The 23,763-nt window shown below is 37.9% G+C and overlaps 1 protein-coding gene and 1 long non-coding RNA gene across 3 annotated transcripts in view; one reads left to right on the plus strand and one right to left on the minus strand.

The window, feature by feature from the left end:
* Positions 1-23,763, minus strand: part of LOC140002189 (uncharacterized) — a 178,459-nt gene that overhangs the window by 93,747 nt on the left and 60,949 nt on the right. The gene's annotated exons all lie outside the window — the stretch shown is intronic.
* LOC110352348 (uncharacterized) lies at positions 2,231-4,876 on the plus strand. Its single transcript, XR_002401197.4, has 3 exons — positions 2,231-2,410; positions 2,840-2,975; positions 4,714-4,876. It is a non-coding gene; the product is annotated as an uncharacterized lncRNA (long non-coding RNA).

Here is a 23,763-nt window from a genome sequence, read left to right on the forward strand (position 1 = left end):
ATTACCTTCATCTTAGAAAAATCACCTATCTATCACAAATGTATATATATATACTTTCAGTGTATAGAATTCTGAATATTGCCAAGATTTTTTTTAATTTTTTTTTTTTTTTATAGTGTGTGTACTTCATTTGACAGTCTCTGCAGGTTATCCATGTGGTGTAAATGCCTGAAGTAACTAGGAAAATAAAACTAACATTCACACTTTTAAGGAAAAGGTACAGCATTGAAGAGGCTTTCAGGGTAGGGCATAACTGCATTATCTGAACATTCCCTAGGCTCCCAACCTTAGATGCTATCGCGCTGGGGAAACTTGGTGTGCTAGCTCTAAGGAACACCACGGAGCGTAGAGTGGAGTGGAGACACCACGGCTAGGCTCTGTAATCAGGTGGGGCATCGATTGTTCTTGTGCACAAAGCTGCACTTTTTGCCACCCTAAGCCAAAGACCTGTCATGTTTTGACAAATGCTGTACCCTAGTGTACTTTTTGCTCATTATAATATCATTATAATACCAAAACACACCTCCATCCCAAAAGCTACCCGCCTCCAAGGTGCGACCACCCCTCACTGAGCATGCGCTCTGAATTTCTCGGAGCCTATTACTTTAAACGGAAACGGGAAAACTTTACACCAATCATAACTAAGATATGCTTGACTAGAGCCACTCAAGCTCCACCTAAAAGATAGAAAATAATATAAATTGGCCCAAGAGAGAGGGGATGTTAGGGAAGATACCATCCCGAGGACATACAACATCCTTAGGACCTCCTGACTCCTGGGATCAGTCGACGGGCTGAGCCTCTCTTCCCCCCCCATTGGGACGCCTTTGGGTGAGATCTGAATATTTGCTTATAAATCTCTATAGAGTCTTTGATCCTTTTAACGCGTTTATTTCTAGGCTGCGCACCTGTAACACCTGTAACACCTGTAACACCTATAACACCTATAACATCTGTAACACTTATAACATCTATAACATCTATAACATCTGTAACACCTGTAACATCTGTATAACACCTGTAACACCTATAACACCTGTGTATTTCATGCATACTAGCTTGCTTTTGCAGATAGTCACTATCACCGGCAATCCAAAAGAACCTGATTATCTGTTGCTGTAATAAACCATACTTGATTGCATTGTGATAGCTCTCATTAATGCAACTAGGGTGAGGGTGGTTATCCGTGATAGTTCAGTGTTCTGAATCTAACCAGACCCCCAGACGGTTAATGCATTGTTGGTGAATGTCTGAACGGACCCCCAGGTGGTTAATACGTTTTTGGTGAATGTCTGAGCGGACCCCCAGGCGGTTATTACGTTTTTGGTGAATGTCCGAACGGACCCCCAGTTTTGGTGAATGTCCGACTGGTTCAGTACTCTGAATCCAACCGGGCCCGTGACGGTTAATCAGCTACACCCCTTTAACACGACAATCCAGTTTTCCCTTCCTGTATTGATGGAACTGACACTACAGCAGCTGCAGTGGGAGAAAACAAAACAAAACAAAAACCCTAACATGTTCTAAAAACAGATTTTTGTGAATGCAGCCCTAGAAAAATTAGTCAGGACAAGTGAAATACTCCCTAATTTTTTCACTTGACCATATCACTGAATAATATCTAATAATATCATAGCTACTGTTGTAACCTAGGCTACTTCAGCCTAAAAGACATGGCTGAACACCTGAGAAGCATCACAGAGCTAAAAGTCATCAGCAGTTTCCATGTTGATCCCACCAGCTGAAAGTATACTGTGATATGTGCTCATGAAATCTTGAAGTAAAATATTATTTATATTTCCATATTGACCAGTGAGATGTTCACCAATATACACTAATTGCACAGCTGAAGGTTAAATATTTTCTGTATGTAGTCAAGCTGCTTCTGTCAGCAATTATCTTAAACTGTAAGGTTCATAAAAGTCTGAGATCATTAAATCAGACATAGGATAGTGAAGGAGAGGACTGTAGTCTACTCTGCAATGACAAATCAAGAGAGAATATTTGAATAAAAGTGAATCAAATAGCTTCAAGAAAAGGTATAATTCAAAGTGGTGAGGAGAACATAAATATTGTATGCAAGCACCTGGCTGACAACAGAGGAAGCCAGCAGGTACCATCTTAATCTAATAAACCTCCACCCACTCTGTTTGAAAAGCAGGTGGGGGCTAATAAAAAAGGTTTCTCAAAATTTTAACATGGACTGTTATTACACATTTCAAGGTATTTATTATTGCAGCACCCGCTAGTGCCACCAGAGTTAGAAGGAACTTCTAACTACCAGCTTTTTCTGTCTTCAGCCCCCGCTCACAAGGTTTTTTATGATGACCATAAAAAGGGGCTGAAAGCTCAAACTAGGCAAACAGGGATTCTGGTGTTTTTCCAGAGTATGAAGAGCTGGTGGGTTTTGGTAAGTGTTGTATACATCTTACATTTGCAAATCTCACTCTCAGCTCTTTTTCACTTATGTATTTTTACAATGCTTTGGCTTGTTTAAAGTGGAATAAAAACAAGTAAGCAAGAAAATTAAAAAAAAAAAAAAAGAAGAGAAAATACATTTTTTGTCTTTTTTCTTTCATTGACTCATATTGTTTGCATTTTTAATAGCTTCAGTATTGCTTTATATATATATATATATATATCATACTACTTTTTGGTACATGTTATCATAGTATCATAGAATATCCTGAGTTGGAAGGGACCCTTAAGGATCATCAAGTCCAACTCTTGACACCGCACAGGTCTACCCAAAATGTTCTTCATTTTAATCGACAGTTTAAGTCTCTCTTTATTTCTAAAACACTAATATTTAAATAAGTCAATTATATTTTTAATGCAGGACCAGTGACTAGCTTCAGCAGAGCCCAGATACAATGTGGATGATTTATTGGGAACTGGTGTGTGACCAATACCAACTCATCTTCTAGAAAAAAGAGAGAGAGATGTTTAAATTGTGCCTCAGAGCATTAAACTAGGTACTTTCATGCATTATATATGATGTTAAGAAAGTTCAGCAATATCAAAGTGAGATGATACAGTTATTTCTTTTTTGATATAAAACACATTCATATATTTACTACTGGTAAAACTAGAAGCTTAGAAGATCCTTTGTGAGATTGGGTTTACTGGTGAGATACATAGCAGTATTAGATTTTACTACCTAAAGTAGATAGATAATAGTTTAAATAGACTAGAGAGGAACAGAAAGGTGTCTCCTGTTTAAGAAGGATTTTGAATGTACAGCTCATGACCAGCAGGTCTGTTGTTTCTCTGAGGTACATGGCTGGCTGTCACAGACTGGTGTGGCTGCTCAGCCTGATGTCTCTGGTGTCACCTGAGTGAGAGTATCCCTGCTTCTTCTGTGTGATCCAAAAAAGGGACACCTGGGAGAAAACTTTGATGGGCAGTAGTCTTTCCTCAACATTACACAAGGGGATGTTAGTAGAGAAAGCCCAATCAGCCAAACAACCTCCTGTTGTGCTTAAAAGCATCTAAGAGAACAGAACATCTTGTAAACGAAGTAGACCTGAGTATAATAAACATTTCAGAAACAGAGCAGTCTGTCCATAGTCAAAAGAAATAAGTGTCTTATTACCCATATGTGAAAATGAGAAATTATATCTGAGGTAGGCTGTGAATGGAATACTGGGGAGGTGAAGTAACCTGGGAGCAGCGGTGGAGAGCAGATAGTGCTTGAACAGATCAAGTTTGGAATATTTGGGATGGAATAATTTGTTGAAATCTGCTGGCAAACTAGTCCATTCTTCCTGAAGCAATTCTCATCTCAATAGAATAAATAAAATAATAAATAAATAAATAAATAATAAATAAATAAATTTAATTATAATCTTTTAGCTCTGGAGATGTTCTGGAGCTGTACATTGGACAGCCCTCCTTCCTTGTTCATCAACAGTGTTAATGATAAACATGTCAAATGCTATTAAAAAAAACTAATAGGATTATAAAACCTTTCTTCTATATCTGGAGAAAAATAAATAAATATATATGAAGTTGAGATAAAAGAGAATAAACCCCTTAAAGCCATCACAATGTGTGGCCATAATTACTTTTATATAAACTGGCCATACATAGTGTCAAAAGTGAAGTATGAAAAAACAATTTTTCATTTTTTATAAAAGCTGAATAGTACTGGCAGCTTTAGCAAATACATGAAGAAAACTCATCCTAAGTAACACCTAAAGCATTTGATTAAAATTTGGATTGAGCATTAAGAAGAGTGACTTAGCTCTTGCAACACCGTAGTACAAAGGGAGTGCTACCAAATAAGGAAATCTGTACTTTCCCCTTTCCTATCTTCATTAAACATCTTTTCTTAATCTTGAATTCAGTTCTGGGGTCTGTCTTTCTAAATAAATCAGCGATGTTTCTCCTTCACAAATGAGATTTCAGTTTGTAGATCTTATGTTAATTAATCATTAAGAAAAATTTGAAGGAGAAATGTCTGGCTAAGTTTACCAAATGTCTTTCAAGTATAATGACAGCTTGAAAAAGTCTTTGAAAATGATCTTACTCAACAAAACAGACTAGCAAATAACCTTTGAATGGCAGTGAAGCAAACTTGAACGACATTTGAAATGGGAAAAGCAAGCAAGCAAGCAGAGGGAAATGATTTCTGATGGAGATGGTGCAAGAGGTTTCACAATCTGTTTTTTTGTTGTTGTTGTTTATTTGTTTGTTTTGTTTTGTTTTCAGAAAAAGAAAATCCATAGCCAGATACACTGCTCAACCTCTATGGAGATCAGAGCATAAATAAATGCGGTACAAAATGTTGTTTCTTTGTCTGCACGGGTAATTTGTTTTTCTGTAACTGTCTGGAATGAAGGACAATTTCTGCAGGAGACAAGACCTTTGGTTACTTGCCTCTGTTTTAATTCAGGTAGGAGGACAGAACCATGGTGTGCTGGTAGCTCAGAGACCTGCAAAAAATCTTTGTTCTCCATGGCTGCACCTTGCTTAAGATCTTGAAGGCTATTAAGAGTACTTGAAAAATAATTTATGAGTCATACAGAGATGACCATGAGCAGAGTGAAGTTCAAACAATTGTCACCCAGCTCAGAAGCTAAAACTGGCTCAACCTAGGATTGTTGGTTTGGGGCTTTTTTTGTTTGTTTTTTTGTTTGGTTAGTTGGTTGGTTTGGTTGGGTTTGGTTTTTTAAATAAACTTGTATAGGAATATCATATCACGTCACAACTGAAAAAAAAGGAAAACTAAATCTTCAAATTTAACAACTTTAAAACCAATATCCAAGTTATATTTAATACAGTGGAACTCAAAACAAATGAAGAATGCCTTCAGCCCTGAACAAAGACCAGCTGAAAATGAAAATCACCTGATGAAAGAATAAAGTTATTCTTTCTTAATGCAGCAGAAATTGTTGATTCAACTGTTGGAACAGCATAAAGCGAAATAGAAAGTATTTGTAGACAAGAGAACAGAACCTAATGGATATTTTCAGTAAGCCTAGAAACTCTGTTACCACTACAGTGCAAAAATAATTGTTCTACTTCTCCAATTCCTTGCAATGATTGTTTTTCCAATATGTAGGATGAAAGAAACGAAGACTAATAATTGCTTGTCAGCGCTGAAGAAGCATGACAGGCATCGACCATTGGAAGGGGAATGCCACTTTGCTGCTGCATGTGATAGTAACAGACTGATTTCTTTTGGAAGTCCCATAGACTTGTTTGGGAGTTCTTTAAGCATGCTTGCTTTTCCATAATAATAAAAAATAAGGCAATTTGCTTTTTTCAAATCTGTTTGAGTAAAATTTCAATAGGCACGTGTGGTCATAGGAACTGTACCTGGAGTACCTTACAAAAATCTGAGTCACATCCTGGGTCTCACTGCATCCTGAAATTCAAGAGTCAGTAGTTATAGACTAGAGAAACCTAGTTCTCAGGATCCTTTTCACTTTTTAAGTAATGGTCTGCCCTAAGAAGGGGTGAAGAATCTTCTCATATATTAAACAATACAGGAGACCAGTAAACCAAGATCTACCTAGATGCTTGGGCTATAATGCCAGCTTGATTGTTGTATGAAAAAAAAAAAATGCTTATTACATTAAAAAGCTGGTTTAAATACATACAAGCACATTTTATTAAGTTTGGGAGAATTAAAAATATTTTAACCCTGCAGACTAATTTTTTTTTCCTACAATAAGAACAAATACTTCCCTGAGAAAATATGACAAAAGTTCAAAAAGTTTATGACTTAAAAGTTAAGGAGTCTGCCACTTTTTTTTTTTTTTTTTTTTTCCCCAATTAAAAGAGAAAGAGAGAAAGAAAGAAAGAGTGCTTATTGATGGAAATAACATTAAGAAGTGCATAGAAGTATTTCCAGATAGGAAAAAGAGAGAGAGGGAGAGAGAGAGAGAGAAGAAGGAAGGAAGGAGGGAAGGAAGGAAAGAAAGGAAGGAAGGAAAAAAAGGAAGGAAGGCCCAGAATTTTATACCTAAATTCCAAAGGAAAAAAAAAAAAAAAAAAAGTCTGCAGCTAATAAGCTTTATTCCCCTGGTAAGTATTTTGCTACAGATTGTGGACTTGCTCTAGAGAGTTTGACAGATGCAAAGACTAGGTAACTCAGGGTACTAGGATACCAAAATTTCCACCTCTATGTTGACAGCTAAATGCAACACAAGGTAGAACTAGATGATATTCTGAAAACAGTGCAATGCTTTCTTAAGACTCTTTAATTCACCACTGGAACCCGTAAAAATATTTTTTAGAAAATATTTTAATATGATGGTTGTTCAGGGATGGTGCTAATGATGCTTAAATCCATTTTTATATATTTGAAGTCTGGTCATCACCAGTACTTTCTGACAGCCTCAAACTTATGGATGTAAGGGACATAGAAGATGAAATATCACCCCAGAAATTATCTCTCCCAGTAAGATTTTAGACACATTAATGGATTAGCATGGGGGAATTTATGTCAGGTTTTCTTAAACAACAGTACATCAATAGACAAGTTTGGTCCCCAAGGCTATCAAGTCAAAAAACCTTTCATCATTTTGTTACCTTCCAAAAAACTCAGAAGACATTCTCAGAGAATCTGGATTCATATAAATCTATGACAGATAAATCAATGAGCCAAATAACACCACAGGGTATTAAGAGAACTGCGTTATTTGAATACACAGAAGAATGTTCGATGCTTTGTGCCATACAAACCTTTTGGTGAGTATAACTTTTCTAAACACTATCTTAACTAGAAGAGTTTATTTTAAGGTGAATATATATTCATTTTCTGACACAGGGTAGTCTATTTATAACCAATGTTTAACTTCTCTGGGATTTTTCTTTTAGCATAATACTTTGAAAATATATGTCGTTCACTATAACATTTTGCACTTAGCAAGCAATAGTTTGGATTCATTTAATTAGGTGATTCTGACATGCAGAGATCTAGGTATGACTTACATTTTTTTCTTGTTTATTCCTGTGCATTATCTTATTTTTGTGGGTAAGTATGACTGGATGTTAACATTAAAGGAAAAGAAAATAGCCACAGTATATTCCCATTTTTACTGCTCATCACAATGCCCTTCCAAAATGCAGATATTTACTTTGTTGTCAGAATCTCTGTAGCAGATATAATGAAGATAGAATAATTGCAATGTAACCTGAGAAAAGTGTGTCCTTTTTGGTTAACATCTTGAGGTGACATATTTTCTTCCTCTTATTTTTGAGCAATATATGTAACTCTATCTTACTGCAGGCAGTTCCCAGAGGATTTTTAAGGGAGCTCTTCCTCCTGTGAACAGGACAATTCCCTTGCAAGTATATATTCCAGAAAAGGGTGAATGTATAAAATTTGAAGGTGGCTGTCACCATCCTTCAGCTGCACCTTGCACTTCACACCTTGTCTACACTAAGGATGTTTTGGGGTAAGTTTCACACCAAGACTAGAGAACTCATTTTGACTTCTGTCAACATTTTAGCACCATATTGATAGTGCATGCATACAGAGTTCTCAAAACACTGCCAGAATATGTTGGTATAGATATTTCTAAGTACAAACAGTGAAATCAGGTTAACATTAGAAAGAGGGCAATTCCTATTTCCAAAACTTCGTAAATAAAATAAACAATCATAATAATAATAAAAGGCTTACAACAGTTCCTGCAGAGCTATGGACTATTTATCGTTATGATTTGTGCATTTCAACATTTCTGAAGGATGTAACCCTTTGTTTTGCTTCCAGTGTAATGTAATGCATTACAAAGCAATTCAGTGAGCAGTGATTCTAGGTTTTTGTCCTTAAAGTTAGGATCAGTTTGGGAAATTGTACAGCAGAAAGAGAAAGGAGAAGACTCCTAGAAGACAAAACATATGAGAATGGATGGCAGTTTCATTGGAATATTTTAGGGGACAATTCACAAATTCTTACCATTACTGCATGCGTTTAATTATACAATTCCATATCCTTCTGTTACTATCACCACAGTCAGAACTAACAGAAAAGAATTAAAAGATTTCAGAGAGGCCATATTCATACGGATTTGACACTACACTTTTTTTTTTTTTTTTTTCTCATGGCTCAAATAACCCACTCTTCTGCTGGTCTCTGTCAGAGAATTCACATGTGGTACATCAACATTATTATCAAGAACGGTTGTCACTGTAAATAAGTCTTGAAATGCTTAATCTCTATATATCAAACTTTGATAGCAGTGGAGGTATTGCAGCACAAACTTAAGGCCAACTTATAACATACTATGCAAAACTTCACTGAAGAAGAGAAAGTCTGTGCTGCTGATCAATTCCTATCAATCAGGCATACCTATACAGTGTACTCACAGCTTGTGTTGCTGGCTAAAATCTAGTTTCAAAGGTTCTTGCTGAGGGTGCTTTGAGAATGTCCTCTTCAATGGCTTTAGCACTTAGAGGCAGACATGACAAAAATGCACCTTTCTCAACATCTTCTTGCTAGCAGGCAGAAAGAAAGCATTAGTCATAGAATCATAGCATCATTCAGGTTGGAAAAGACTTGTAAGATCATCGAGTCCAACCTTTAACCCAGTACTGATAAATCTGCCTTGATAGACCTTCCCATTAGAGGAAGATGACCAGTACTTCGTCAAGCTGCATCAGAGGATGTATTCGTAGTACTGGCAGTGTTCACAGTACTGGCAGCAGCAGCAATATCCTGGATGCAGAAACAGATTCAGAAAAGTAACTTCTGAACAGCACAAAACAAGCCTGGAGGCAGTCACACCAATTTCATCTGGCCCATGGACATCCACAGTAGGTGGCTTTGCATGCTCCTCTTTTTGAGGTCTATAAATGCATAATGCAAGACAGTTTTTGAATGGCAAGAGGGGAACACGGATGAGCCCAGAGACGAAGTCCAGACAATATGTAAAAGGACACTTTAATAGAACTTTTATAGCAAGGCACAAAACAAGCCCTGTGCTACAGAAAATTTGTGGGGTATTCTTGTCACTAATAATACTGATAAGTTTTAGGAGGTCATGCTAGGGATTCAAGGTCAGATTTCCATAACGTTATGTCAGCATCAGTATAATTCATATTTTATTGTTACTAGTACTAATATCTGGCATTCTGAATCTAAAAAAGCCAGTCACTAGCTGTATGTTTACACCATGTTTTACACCTTCAATGGGAGCTTGCTGTGGGCACATGTGAACTGATTTTGCCCATGCCCAGAACTGTAAAAAAAAAAATCAAAAACCTTAAGTGACAAGTATCAGTGATTTATTCATCCTGTGCTAATAATCTCAGCCTCTCAACAGCTTTCATTAGCTCAGTACTTTATAAATGCTCTCACATATCCTTTTTCCTTTCAACTCAGGGCACACTAGAGTAAGTTTGTACCTACCCACAGTGTACAGTGCACAAACTGTGTAGGAGGACTCCATAGGAAAGATGATTTGCCATCCCCCATGTGGAGCAGTTTGTGCTCTTGGAAAAACAAATGGCTTAAGGATATGATCATCCCCTTACTAAAATTGTGGAAGAGAAATAAGGATGTGCTGGGAGGGATGGAAGGCAGCCGCTGTAAAGTCACTGATTGATTGGTGTGGGAGGGTCTCCCATACAAAAATGACATTGATCTATCTTTTAATCTAACAGCACAACAACAAATCTTAAGGCAATCAATTTTAATGGTATTAATAGTACCATTCAAATTATTCACTTTCTATCTTAATTTAGGAGGCTGGCTTCATATTTCCTCAGCAGATTTGTCAAATAAGTATTGCTGCTTCTCTGAGACCAGGTTTCCTTACTGCTCCATTTCTTTAATATGCTTGCTTCTTTAAAGAATGTTACAGTTTCCTCCCAGCATTGAACAATTACTGATTCATTCATTCACTACTTGTTGTGATATTCTTTCTTCCAAGTATAAATCATTTCCATGCTGGCTTCTGTTTTTCCTTTGGCAAACCACAGCCAGCTTCAACATGTCTTAATCCAACACAGACTCTGATCAGTTTAGATAATCTTTGTCACTTCTGAGTCAAGGCTGGGCACAGGTCAGGACTCTCCATTTTAGTAATTGCCCTCACTTCATCTATAATTTGCTCTCTTGAATAAACCATCAGCTCTTTTTTTTTCCACTCATTTCAGGCTTCATCCAGTAGCCATGTGAATCAATGCCATATTTCACTTTGGTAACAATACACACTGAGAAAAATTTTGATCACATTCCAGTGTATTGAACTGGGTGAGTGGAGGAAATGGAGCAGGGCTAGGAAGAACCACTTCAAGGCAGAAAGCAATAACTTGAGCAGCAAGCTCACAGAGCTCATAGCCCTGCAACCATATGATCATCTTCCACAGCTGCTTAAGTCTCTGGAATAAGTGAGTAAATAATAAATAAATGAACAGAAGCCAAATTGCTGTATTCCTGTAACCAATAACCAGAGTGATGCAGTAATATTACTTTTCATTTTAATTTGTTTCTAAGTCAAATATGGATATAAATACATGTAAACACCATATGTAAAAGCCATACATCTCTGTTATTAAGGGACTATATCTTCAGTTAAGGGAACACAGTTAAGGGAATGCAATTAAGCAAATACATCTTCAAAGAATTTACTAATTTCAGAAAATTCAATCGCTTTGAGGAAAATAATAATAATAATAGCATTTCTGTTTACTGGAAATTTGGAGACTGTTTTATTTTCATGTAGTCTTCCTTAAGGATTTGCTACTCACCACTTCCAGAGGCAGGCTTGTTACATTTTTCGTCTGACCCATTAAAACAGTTCTCACATCCTTACACTTTCACATTGTAGGTCCTCTTCACTATAGGCCAGGTTAGCCTAATTAATATAGGTGGCTAGTAGTCAGGTGGATTTAGGGATGTTAGCCATGTATCTATCACTCAGACATCTATATATGATTCATAAATTTGGCATTTTTCTCACCTAACATAAGCCTTAAAAAAAAACTGAATAAAAGATCCCCATCCTGAAACAGTTGAACCACCTTCCAGAAAAGCTTGTCTTCTCCATCTATTGCAAAGAGAGGGTCTGGTCATTTAAGACTGATCATTTGAGACTTTAGCCAGTTGGTCAAGGATGTGACCAGTTGTGTGAAAATCCATTGTGTGTCTATGTGCCAGTTAACTTTGACCTGTAGCTGTCAACACTATTTTGTGAGTAAAATAATGTGCTAACTATGAAGTAGTAAAGATTAAGAGAACAGAGTGAAGTAGTGAGGCTATCCTCATAAGATATGAATTCAGTTCCAGAAGAGAAACATTGCTACGAAAAGCTGTAAAAAATTTGGAGGAAAAATAAAAAAAAAAGGAGTATAAAGAAAACAACTCAACAAAATTGAGGAAAAACCCATTCCACAGAGCAATGGAAGACAATGCTTTGCCCCAGCTGCCTGAACAGAAACTTACCAAATATCTGCACGAGTGGGAAAAATTAAAATATTTAATTTAATAACATGTTTGTTTCAGTCCACAATAACCATATTAGCAGTAAGTACTTGTGCATGTAGAAAGTGTGCATATGAACCTGATTGGAAGTCTTTGCACAAAATAAAAGATGCCCAAATAAAAAGTTCTAAAAACTGACTAAGGAACAGGTTCAGATCACTAAACATAGGTATATAGTGCTATTTTAAGTTTATAAATAATCTGATAAAACTACAAATGTGATTCATTCTGTCGGATATGATGCAAGATTTTATGGATCCCCAGCCTGAAGTCAGGTATGGTTGCCTACATCACTATGTATTCATACTGTATTCTAAATAACATTTTTAAAACCAAATTAAATGAATCCTACCCTTACAGACTAGACCTGAATATTGGACAATAAACTACGGTAGTCATTAAATGAGAAAATAACCAATTTCCCTAAAAGCAGTTTAAGATACCTGCTCTATGTAGTTTAAGATACCTTCTCTATGTCTCTTTCATTCTCCAAAACAGCTCCCTTATCAAGGCTGATAAGAGATTCACATCCTCAGATACAATACGTGTATCCTATCATTTTTTATGTGTAATTAGGTAGGCTAGACTCTTGTGTTACTTGTAATAAAACATACAAGATGAAGGGACCATTTGCCAAAGACCTTAAAACATAAACACAAGTTCCTCCCAACAGTCTGCTGGATCAGCAGTCTCTTTCTGTTACCACTTTTTATTAAGAAAAGACAAGGGTAGGAGATGAATGAGCACAGATTAAGCTGGGAGAGAAACAAGACGGGAGAGGTGGAAGAATACAAGGAGACGAGAGAAAGGAGAGAAAAACTTAGGAAGAGATAAAAAGTGAGGAAAAGCAAAAAGTATAAAGACTCATCCCCTGATAGAAAAGAACAGAAGAAATCATTTTATAATGAACATATCCCCAAGGAAAATAGAAAAGATTTTCCTTGAGAATGACTAGAAAGAAAAGAAGGCGTTGCATTTTTTCTCTAAGATGTTATAGTGAGAGAACTGCCTCTACCATAATTTAGTTAATGTATGAGAATAGAGATCACCCCATCACAAAATCATCAGTAGCATAGCTATTTTATGGAAAATCACTGCAGAATTTATTCAGAAAGATGATGCACTTCATGGTACAGCGTAATTATATGACAGTTCCGCAGCAAATTATATGACAGTTGCCATTAATAAAATTGGAATGCTGCACCAAATATCTTAATACTTATCGCACAGTTTAATAGTTTTAATGTTTCAAATGCATTTGAAATCCAGGTATAGTATGTTTGGCTGCACACTTAGTAACACCATCCAAAAAAATCCTGTAACCAAAGGTTACTATACCGGTGATGAATTCACTGTGCATAATCACAGTGCTGAGTAATTAATGTATTTTTAGAGCCCAGATTGCAATGTACAACCATATATCACACAAATGTGAGATACAAAGACAAATTACAGTGTAATTGCTGTGTGCGTATAGAATATTGAGTGTGACTGTAGAGGATTTGACAGCCAAGAATATGTATGGGTTGTGGTTCCTCAACAATGTGCTGGACAATGCAGTGTTAAAAAAGTCCCCAAGAAAATGAGAAATAAATTCATAAAAGGCTCAGCTGGAAGAAGAAATAAGAATATTTAGAGGAAAAATACTTGATTCATCACCTCTGGAAAATGTGGTGGAACCATGAGGGAAAAGACTTGGAGATGCTGATGTGGAGCATTGATTATGAACATCTTATGTAACACCTTTGAAGGCAGCATCTGCCCTTGGACATGGTGAGCAAGAAGATGAGAAGTGTTTGTCTTACATCAGCAAAAAGTTTGTGCACCTCTGGAAAGAGGTTATAAGAAAGAGTTAAATACTATGAAGGAAGAGAACTTGAGATAGTAAACCCACAAATAACTGCAGTCTGCACTTCTGTGTCCAGAAAGATACCTCAGCTATGTGTGAAAAGAAATGGGTCACAGGGCTACCTATTTGTGTGAGACATTGTGCTTGCACCATACCTTATAATTTTTCCCCTTTTTTCTCTCTCTCTTTTTTTTTCCTTTTTTTTTTTTTTTTTAATGTCTGGAAGCCTTTGGGGTATCAATATATTAATCTCATCTAGAGGTTTCTTTCTTCTGTAGGAATCTCTTTAGAGTTTATCTTCAGTGCTAAAACTTCAGAAGTGTTAAAAATCAACAAATACCAACAATCCTAGCAAAAGTTCTCACAAACCCCAGTAACTACATATACTTCAGCTTTATAAGCTTCAAGCTCTCATAGCCATTTAGTCAGACAAAATACGGAGCATAGCTTAATATCCTGTCCATGCTGCTAGACATATCTGGCCAGAAACTGAGAAGGCTTGGAGTAAGGAACCCTGAAGAAGAAAATGTATGCAGTCACCACAATCCTTAATCTTTTTCAGTTGTTATATGACTGTTTCCCAACATGATGATTTCTCATTGATTTGGCTTGAAAAGTAAAGCCTGAGCTGTCATTCCCTGACTAGACCAGAAAACAAACCCAAGCAACAAAAAGGCTGTATAAGAGAACTTCAATTACTTTAAAACGAGAAAGTGAGAGAGAGATTTGGTCATCAAGTTGAAAGGCCATGTTTCTTGGATGTATATAAATTGTCATGTGAACCATGGAAAGTTTACAACCTTTCAATCTTTTCCTTTTTCTCTTTCCCTTTTCTTCCAGCTAGAGGACACATGGCAAATGTATCTTCTATTCATTTCAGCTGATCTCTAATAACTACACCTTATTATTCATGTGTTATTAATACTTGTGAGTCCCAGACATGGAGTAAAAACCTGTGGTCCTTCACAATGCACACACAGATAAGAAAGGTGTCCTTTATTCTACACAATTTTGGCAAGTAATTTACTAGACAATAAACAATGCAGATTTTCAATGAGTGCACAGATTGGTGTATCTTGATTCAGAAACTGGAATTGTTGTAGGGAGAGTCTGAAATTAATTTCTATAATATTGATTCAACTGGGCAGTTAAGTCCATCAAGACAAGACAGAAGGATGCTTTATGACCCTTTGCTCAATAGACAGAGAAAGACAGCTGCAAATTTTCAAAACTCTTCACCTGCCATCTCCTATGTTTCTATTCTGATACCTGCTCCCACAGCTGCCATTTGCTAAGGATGCCCTGGAAAAAACTAGCAGTTCACAAGCGTTTCCTTTCCCATGAGAGCAAACCATGGATCTTGGAACAGGTGGTGGGCAGGGTTTCCAGCCTAAATTACATACCTCCAATAGAGGTCCAGACTTTTTCAGATGGAAGAAAGAAAATCCAAGTTTCCATGCACAACAGACTGTTTTATTTTGAAATTCTGAATGAATTAACAACCAGGGCATTATGTAAGAAAAGGATTACTAATTTATTTCCCTAGAAGTCTGGTAAAGCTGTGAAAACATAACTTCTTAAAAAAGGCTGGGGAGCTGTGGGCAGCTTTGGCAACCATAAAACAGTTTAAAATAAGGTATGACCTTATCCCTCTTTGCCTATAGTCATCACTTGCAGAACACTGTTTCTGTGTTTCACTCATAGCTTTTGACATTTTATGTGGACATTGGGATAAGGCTATAAGAGAACAATGCAACTGGCGTGGCAGAGCATTTCCTTTCCCTCTACCTCCAGTTTCTCATCCTTCCCAAGAAGAGCACAAATAACATGGCTGAAGACTTTTGACATCTTGGGATCAATTTCACACTTTTATTCAGGACACTGTACTAGGAAGACTTCTGTTTATCTGAGCTATCAGAAAAGTCACATCTGAGGCCTATGTGGCTTTTCGGTATAACAGAAGTTAACCAGAGCATTTCAGGCCTTTTCTGTGACTATCTAGAGGAGAAAATCCAGTGAAAACACAGTGAAAAATATAAATGTTACAATAGCAAGACTTATGTCCATCTAGTGCTGCAACCTGCCCTCCTTTCCCCTCCCTGCCCCCCACTGGTGTTAAGACCTAGACAGCTTTAGAGATCAGAAGGTGAAAATTTCAAATCAAAGCTGTTGATTTCTGAGGGTAGAATAAAATGTTTAAACCACAGTGGAAAGACAGGGAAAAGTAGATATAAGATTTAAATAATTCTGATGTTTCTTAACAACAGTCATTCCAAGTCTCTTCACTATTTGCAAATGGAATATTTGGTAATTTTCTTTTTTTTTAATAAAAAAATAATATTTTTATTAAAAAAATGTTTTTATAATATTTTTTATAAAAAAAAAAAAAAAAGCCAAGCAAAATTAGTTAAAATACAATTAAAATGCTTTCAGTTGCCTTATCTTCTTTCTCGGAACACAAGTTTCATTGTATTTCAAGTAGTCAACAAATCATTAATGAAGAAAAAAATTGTCAAAATTTTAAACACTATTTTGTCTTTTTCTTACTACCTCTCAAGCTAATTATATTTTTATTTCTGAGACTTTGAGATATACAAAATCACTTTTAATGTTTCCTCTCCAGTGAAGAGGGCTAGAAGCTGATGTTTTTCTTTGAACATTTTCTTCTGAAACTGGGTTTCTGACAAAATTCCATAACTCTAGGAAGCCATCTTCTAAAGTAGTAAAGCAAATACATAATGTAGTTGCAACATTGCCTATCCTTCCTTAACATGGATATAACAGCTGGTGGAAGAAAAACTAAACAAGTGTAAACAAAAAAATTCACAGATGCAAGATTGTTTTCATCAAAAACCACATTTCAAGATAAATATTTTCTTTTGAAATTTTGTTTTTATGCTAATTTGAAAATGATATGGAAAGCTTTTACTGATGGGAGCTGCAAAATCTTCTGATATGTTTCTCCTCCACTGTTTAATCACCTCTGTGTAAAGATGTTTATTTCTTATTTGCAATTATCTGACTTCAGCTCCCAGCTATTATACTTTGCAACAACTTTTTCTTCTAGATTAAAGAATACTCAATACCCAGTGTTTTCTCTCTGTGAAGTTACTCATATCTATGCAGTAGTCAAGTCAACTCTCAATCTTGTTTTACTTTAAAGGAGTTTGAGAACAGGAACTAGAATGGGAAACCTGGCGTTCATTAGGGGACCTGTTGTTCACCCTCAGGTAAACAAGTTTATCTACCCTCATGTCTTCTTCTTTACAGATATATCCTTGGTTGTTTAAACTGTAAAGTCTTTGGGTGTGTCTGTAGTGTAGATTAGCAAGTTTTTTTTTTTTCTGATTTTTCTTAGTGCAATAAAAGGCAGTAATATAGTAAAAAAGGGTTTATCCATTGTAGCTTATTTACACTTATTCAGTTGGAAACTGTTCTTACACTGTTCTTTAAAGCTTTTGTTTGTTTGTTTGTTTGTTTTCTATATGAAACATTGAAGATATAAGGATACCTCTATAGATTACTGCCAATCTGATTTTAGAAAATTTAGAATCTTGTTAACATAAGAATCTGAGTTTCTTTCCAGTCAATTCCAAATCCAAAGAGAAAAATAATGGAAAAAGCAATTTCATACATATCCTTGAGTGCTTTTTGTAAACAGACCTATGACTAATGCAGGAAGTGCTGTTATTTTGGAATATTAATTGCTCCATTTTAATTAAGCATGGGCAAGAGATCCTTACCCTTTACAAAATAACAATAGTAAAAATGGCAAAATCTGTACTTTATACATTGGTCTTTCACATACTTCTGCAATAATTAATGGCCTAAAATGATGGAGACAAAAATAAGTCACAACATTTAATGATACCTGAACTCTGGTCCATAAGGCTTTTTGTTTTTTTTACATAAGTTAATTAAACTTGGAGTGAAGTATAAAGGGTTAATCAAACCTAGGGCTAAGTGAAATATTTTTGAGGGTAAGAATGTCTAGAGACATAACACAGAACAATGCTGAGGATATTTCAAGAGTAAAATATCATGGTAGGCAGCACATTTCCACTTGTGGGCTATCACGTCATCAATGACAACCAAAATACACAACAATGCTTTACCAAGCAAAAAGATCAAACCAGTAGAATAAGAAGGTGGTATATTACTTCCATCAAAGTGCTTACTATTTACTGGGTTTTGATAACATGACTAATAGGAATACTAAAACATTCATAATTGTGCACACCAAATACATAACATAATAAATAATTAACTCCTTTACTTTTTTTTTTTTTTTTTGACTAAATTCACATGGAAAACTTGGATAAAAGAGAGAGAGAGATTTTGCACACCAGTTCATTGTCATCTGAAACACCACAGAAGCTCTTTATGTTAAATCACCTTATATATAACAGCAGTTATGCTTAGTATAACCCATAATGTTGAAAAGCACCTTTTTTAAGCAGTGGTCATTTATGACAATTGTGGGATCAGAATGAAACACAAATTTGGAGAATCACAGAATCATAAATCATTAAGGTTGGAAATGACCTTCAAGATCATCTGGTCCAACCATCACTACCAGCAATGTCACTCACTAAACCATGTCCCTAAGCACCACATCCAACCTTTCCTTAAACACTCGCAGGGTCAGTGACTCCATCACTTCCCTGGGCAACCAATTCCAATGCCTGACTACACTTTATGAGAAGAAATGTTTCATAATTTCCAACCTCAACCTCCCCTGGTGCAACTTGAGGCCCATTGATCCAGCCTGTCCAGGTCCCTCTGAAGGGCCTTCCTACTCTCCAGCAGATCAACACTTCCCCCTAACTTGGTGTCATCTGCAAACTTAATGAGGGTGCACTCAATTCTCTCATCCAAATCACTAATAAACATATTAAAGAGAATGGGCCCCAACACCAATCCCTGGGGAACACCAGTTGTGACCGATAGCTGTGACTGATCACCAGCTGGATTTCAATCTGCTCACCATTACTCTCTGGACCCAGCCATCCAGACAGTTTTTCACCCAGCAAAGAGTCTACCTATCCAAGCCATGTGCTGCCAGCTTCTCCAGGAGAATACTGTGGAATACACATTAAAGTCTTTGTTGAAGTCTAAGTAGACTATGTCAATAGCCTTTTCCTCATCCACCAGGTGAGTCACAGGTTGAGATAAGGATAATTTAATTAAAGGGGAAAAAATAATTATTAAGGAAAGATTATTATTAACTAAACAATTTAACTAAAGGGAAAAAAGAAAGGGGAAAAGGGAGGGGTAAAGGAAAAAAGAAAAAAGAAAAAAAAAAGTAAAGGCAACGTAGAAGTGCTGAGGAAATAAATTACACTCTGCTTCCCACAAATGAGCGATGCTTGACCACATCCTTGAAGCAGGGCCTCAACACACATAGCCGGTGTTCAGGAGGACAGACGTTTTCACAATGAGAACCCACCCCTCCCCTCTTCTTCCTTTTTCCACCTTTTATTGCTGAGCTTGACATCATATGGTATGGAATATCCCTTTGGTTGGTTTAGCTCAGCTGCACTAGTGATGTTTCTTTCTCACTTTTTTTGCCCATCTTCTAGGAGGGTTAGAGTCCTTATGCTGTGCCAGCACTGCTCAGCAGCAGACACAACGCTGGTGTGATGCCATTGCTGTTCTAGCTACAAGTGCAGAGCACAGCACTGTATGGGATGCTGCAGGGAAAGTTAACATCCCAGCCAGACCCAGTACTCCACCCCTTATTCCATAACATTTATGTCACTACAGGTCCCCCATGCTTTAGCATATAAGTATTCTCATCACCATTGTTCCTTGTTCTTTAATAGATTGATAGGTAGGTATATCTTTTCATTCTATAGGTCTTTCTTGAAAAATGTTCATAAGAACTGTAGACGATTTAGTCCTCATCTGCCAAAGTGGTCACTCAGGGCAGGCAGAGTTGGATGTCTGGACACCAACACCAGCTTAGCTCAAGTCGTTGTTACACTTGTCCAGTTCCTTGCAAAGCTAACCTGTTGTTGGACCTGCAGTGTCTTCCTGTAACATATAACTTAGATTACAGATTAGTTTTCTCCCGAGGTTAAATATCCTTGCAGCACGCACCTGATATCTCCATTCTTTTGTATGACCCACCAGGACCCCTGGTCCTTGGGCGAAGACAATCCCATGAGTGGGTTTACCTTTTCCCGAGGCAGGAGCAACCCACACTGCCTTCCCCATCCACTTTCCAACATGCACTACACAGACTTTAGCTCCTTTCACCGTGTGTAGGGGTTTTGTTTTGGCAGGACCAGGACAGCTGTCAGACCCCCTGTTGTTAACTAGCCAAGTGGCTTCTGGTAGACTTATGTCACATTGTTTCCATAACCCAGCACCCAATGCTCGTAACATAGTCTTTAACAGTCCACTGTACCTCTCAACCTTCCCAGAGGCTTTTGGGTGATAAGGGATGTGATACACCCACTCAATATCATGCCTCTTGGCCTAGGAGGTGACAAGATTGTTTTGGAACTGACTCCCATTGTCAGACTCAATTCTCTCTAGTGTACCATGACACCACAGCACTTGCTTTTCTAGGCCCAAAATAGTGTTTCCGGCCATGGCATGGTTTACGGGGTGTGTTTCCAGCCACCCAGTAGTCACTTCTACCATGGTATGTACTGTTTGCCTTGGTGGGTTTGTAGGAGTGGTCCGATATAGTCAATTTACCAGGCTTCACCATACTGCAACCCTAGCCACCTCCCCCTGTTCCAGGGAGATTTTACCTTCACGGTGTCGTGGTTCCGCTTGAGTGGGCAGCCGAGCTCCACCACAGCCGCTCTCTCACTCCCCCTCCTCAAAGAGGAATGGGGAGAAAATATGTGAAAAGGGCTCAAGGGTTGAGATAAGGACGAGAAAATCATGCAATAATTATTGTAACGGGCAAAACAGACTCAGCATAAGAAGATAGATAATAAGATTTATTGCTCATTACTAACAAGCTAGAGAAGTGAGAAACAAAGGAAAGAAACCAAAAGCACCTTCCCCCCCCATCCACCCTCTTCCACCTCCTCCCCCCAAACGGCGCAGGGGAACGGGGGAATGGGGGTTATGGTCAGTCTACAGCGCTTCTTCTCTGCCGCTCCTTCTCAGTCACTCTCGTCCCCTGTGCTGTGGGGTCCCACCCACGGGATGCAGTCCTTGATGAACTGATCCGGCGTGGGCTTCCCACAGGCAGCAGCTCTTCCAGAACTGCCCCAGATATGGGTCCGTACCACAGGGGCCATCCCTCAGGAGCAAACTGCTCCAACCTGGCTCCCCCAAGGGCAGCAGCTCCTGCCAGGTCACCTGCTCCTGCATGGTCTCCTCTCCACGGGCTACAGGTCCGGCCCGGAATCTGCTCCGGCAGGGGTCTTCCACAGGCGGCAGCCTCCATCAGTGCAGGGCCACCTGCTCCACCGTGGTCTCCTCCACGGGCAGCAGCGTGGAACCCTGTTCCACCGTGGTACTCCATGGGCTGTAGGGGGACGTCCTGCTTCACCACGGTCCTCACCACAAGCCACAGGGGACTTCTGCTCCAGCGCCTGGAGCACCTCTCCCCCCCCTTCTACACTGACCTTGATGCCTGCAAGGCTGTTCCTCACTCCCCTCACTCTCCCAGCTGCTGTGTGGCACAGCGTTTTTTTCCCTGTCTTAAATATGCTCTCACAGAGGCGCAAAACAACATCGCTTATTGGCTCAGCTCTGGAAAACAATGGGGCCCTTCCCAAACATGGGGCAGCTTCTAGATCTTTCTCACAGAAACCACCCCTATGGCCCCCTGCTACCAAAACCTTGCCACGTAAACCCACTATACATGGCTTTCTTGATTGCAGCATAGGTCTCACACTCATGGGTAACCTGTGTAATGGCCTTAATGATCAGGTCCACCCCTCAATCATAAGCCCATCTGTATGTATGTGGCATCTTTTTTGTTGTTGTGTTTGGTTTTTGTTTTTTTTTTGTATGGGCTGTTGCAGGGAAAGTTAACATCCCAGCCAAACCCAGTACAGCTGCCAAAGCATTTACACTATCTATCTCACCCTTCTGATCAGATGCCTGAAAGTGAACCAGGTGGGCTGAGATTTCCACATTAAACCTATCTCAAGCTCAAGTTCCCGTAACAGTTATACCCAGGGACGACTCCTGGTATCATAGCCCAACATTGCTGGAGTCTCTCCTCTTATATTTTTGCAGGCTGTTTCTGATTCTGACATTTATACTTTGCTTTTCAGTGCTTCAACCCTAACTTTAGGGACAGCCCAAACATTAACCCTGAAAAGATAAAAATAGCCATATGGGAACAGTTCTAATGTGACCATGGTTCCATCTGGCCACCCCCAACCTGTATAAGCCTCAACCCTCTCTGTCCTCAACCTCAACTTGAAGGTCACTGATCAGAAGCCACAGATCAGAGCCACAGATCATAAACTGGCCTCTGGCCATGCTGGCTGATCCTGCTAGTTGATTCTGATCTAGCCCTAGCTTTAAGCCTAGCTCTAAGTCTGCTCTACCCACATCTCAAACTCTTGAAGCCTTCCTAGTCCCACCAGCCAAAAAAAATGAATAAATAAAATAAAATATAAAATAAAATAAAATAAAATAAAATAAAATAAAATAAAATAAAATAAAATAATAAAATAAAATAAAATAAAAATAATAATAATTAAAAAAAAAAAAAACATATGCACAAGGGCTCCTGGCAGGTTTGTTTGAGTTTTAACAGTCAGCAAATCTGATGTGATTTTAAAAGTAACTAAAGTGTTCATTAAGTATCAAGGACACAGAAAGGCTCTTTAACTGGTGCCCTGTATGGCTTAAAATTGTACTGGCGCCTTCCTGCCTGCTTCAGTATCTTAAACTAGGCATGAATCACAAGTAAATTGCCCAGTCTAATCAAATTCCACCTGAATGTATGTTACATAGAGTTGCAGAAGATGTGATATATCTTGAAAAATGGAAATATTTCAAGGTCTAATCAGATCACTTTAAGTGGAAAAGCAGTGATCACTAATGCCAAATGAAATTAGATTGTGGAAAGTACAGAATGGGTTATTAGATAAGGGCCAAGTGATCACTAATATAAATTATTGATCAGTACTTCCAAATTCCACTGTATGACTGACATCTCCAGTTTTTCCAACCATATGTCAGTTGTTATGTGCCTAGCATCCTGTAACCTTATACTTTCAAAGTACATGCCAAGGTTTCTAAGAAACAGTGTGATAAAGCCTGATCCATAACTGTTGATTTATAGTTTTGCCAATGTATGAAATGCTATTGAAATCAGCAGCAAATAGGTAGGTTTATTCCTAAACTGTAGGATCAAGATGAGGGTGATGGTTGCAGAAGAAGAAGAGAGAAAAAAAGAGATGCAATTTCAAACAGCATCTGAAGTCAGGAACTGAGCAACAAGACTCCTTAATGGAGTCTAAATCATCTTTCACTGTAATATGTTCTCGACAAACTAAAACAGGAGAGTAAAGGATGTTTGTGTCTCTCTTGATGTTCAGGGGCAGGCAGGGATAAGAAACAAAAATATTAGCAACAGTGGGCTGATGAAATACTTTGAGGGTAACTTCCTTCCTCTTTCTTGGAAGCTTTTCCGAGACAACCAAGAAAACAGTTTACTCAAATCAGAAAAAAATGCAAAGCACTCAAATCCCAGATATTTAGATATACAGAATTGAAGTCCAGTAGCCAGTGGAAGTTTACCAGGGACACATACATATAAAGGAAGAGAAAAAACAATGGCTGACTCACAAAATATGGATCACTGGACTGATTTGCCTTCAGAGAATCACTGAAAACCTGTATCTTTCACTTCTGCTGCTATTTATACATCATGCTGACTATTCTTCTGAGCTAGGTGCACACACCAGATTTTTATTTCAGTTAACACTTCACTTTCCTATGATTTTGAAGACTCTCTTCCTGACTAATCTGTCATATTTCT

The sequence above is a fragment of the Anas platyrhynchos genome, chromosome 3 (genome assembly GCF_047663525.1).
Source record: "Anas platyrhynchos isolate ZD024472 breed Pekin duck chromosome 3, IASCAAS_PekinDuck_T2T, whole genome shotgun sequence".
NCBI lineage: Eukaryota > Metazoa > Chordata > Aves > Anseriformes > Anatidae > Anas > Anas platyrhynchos.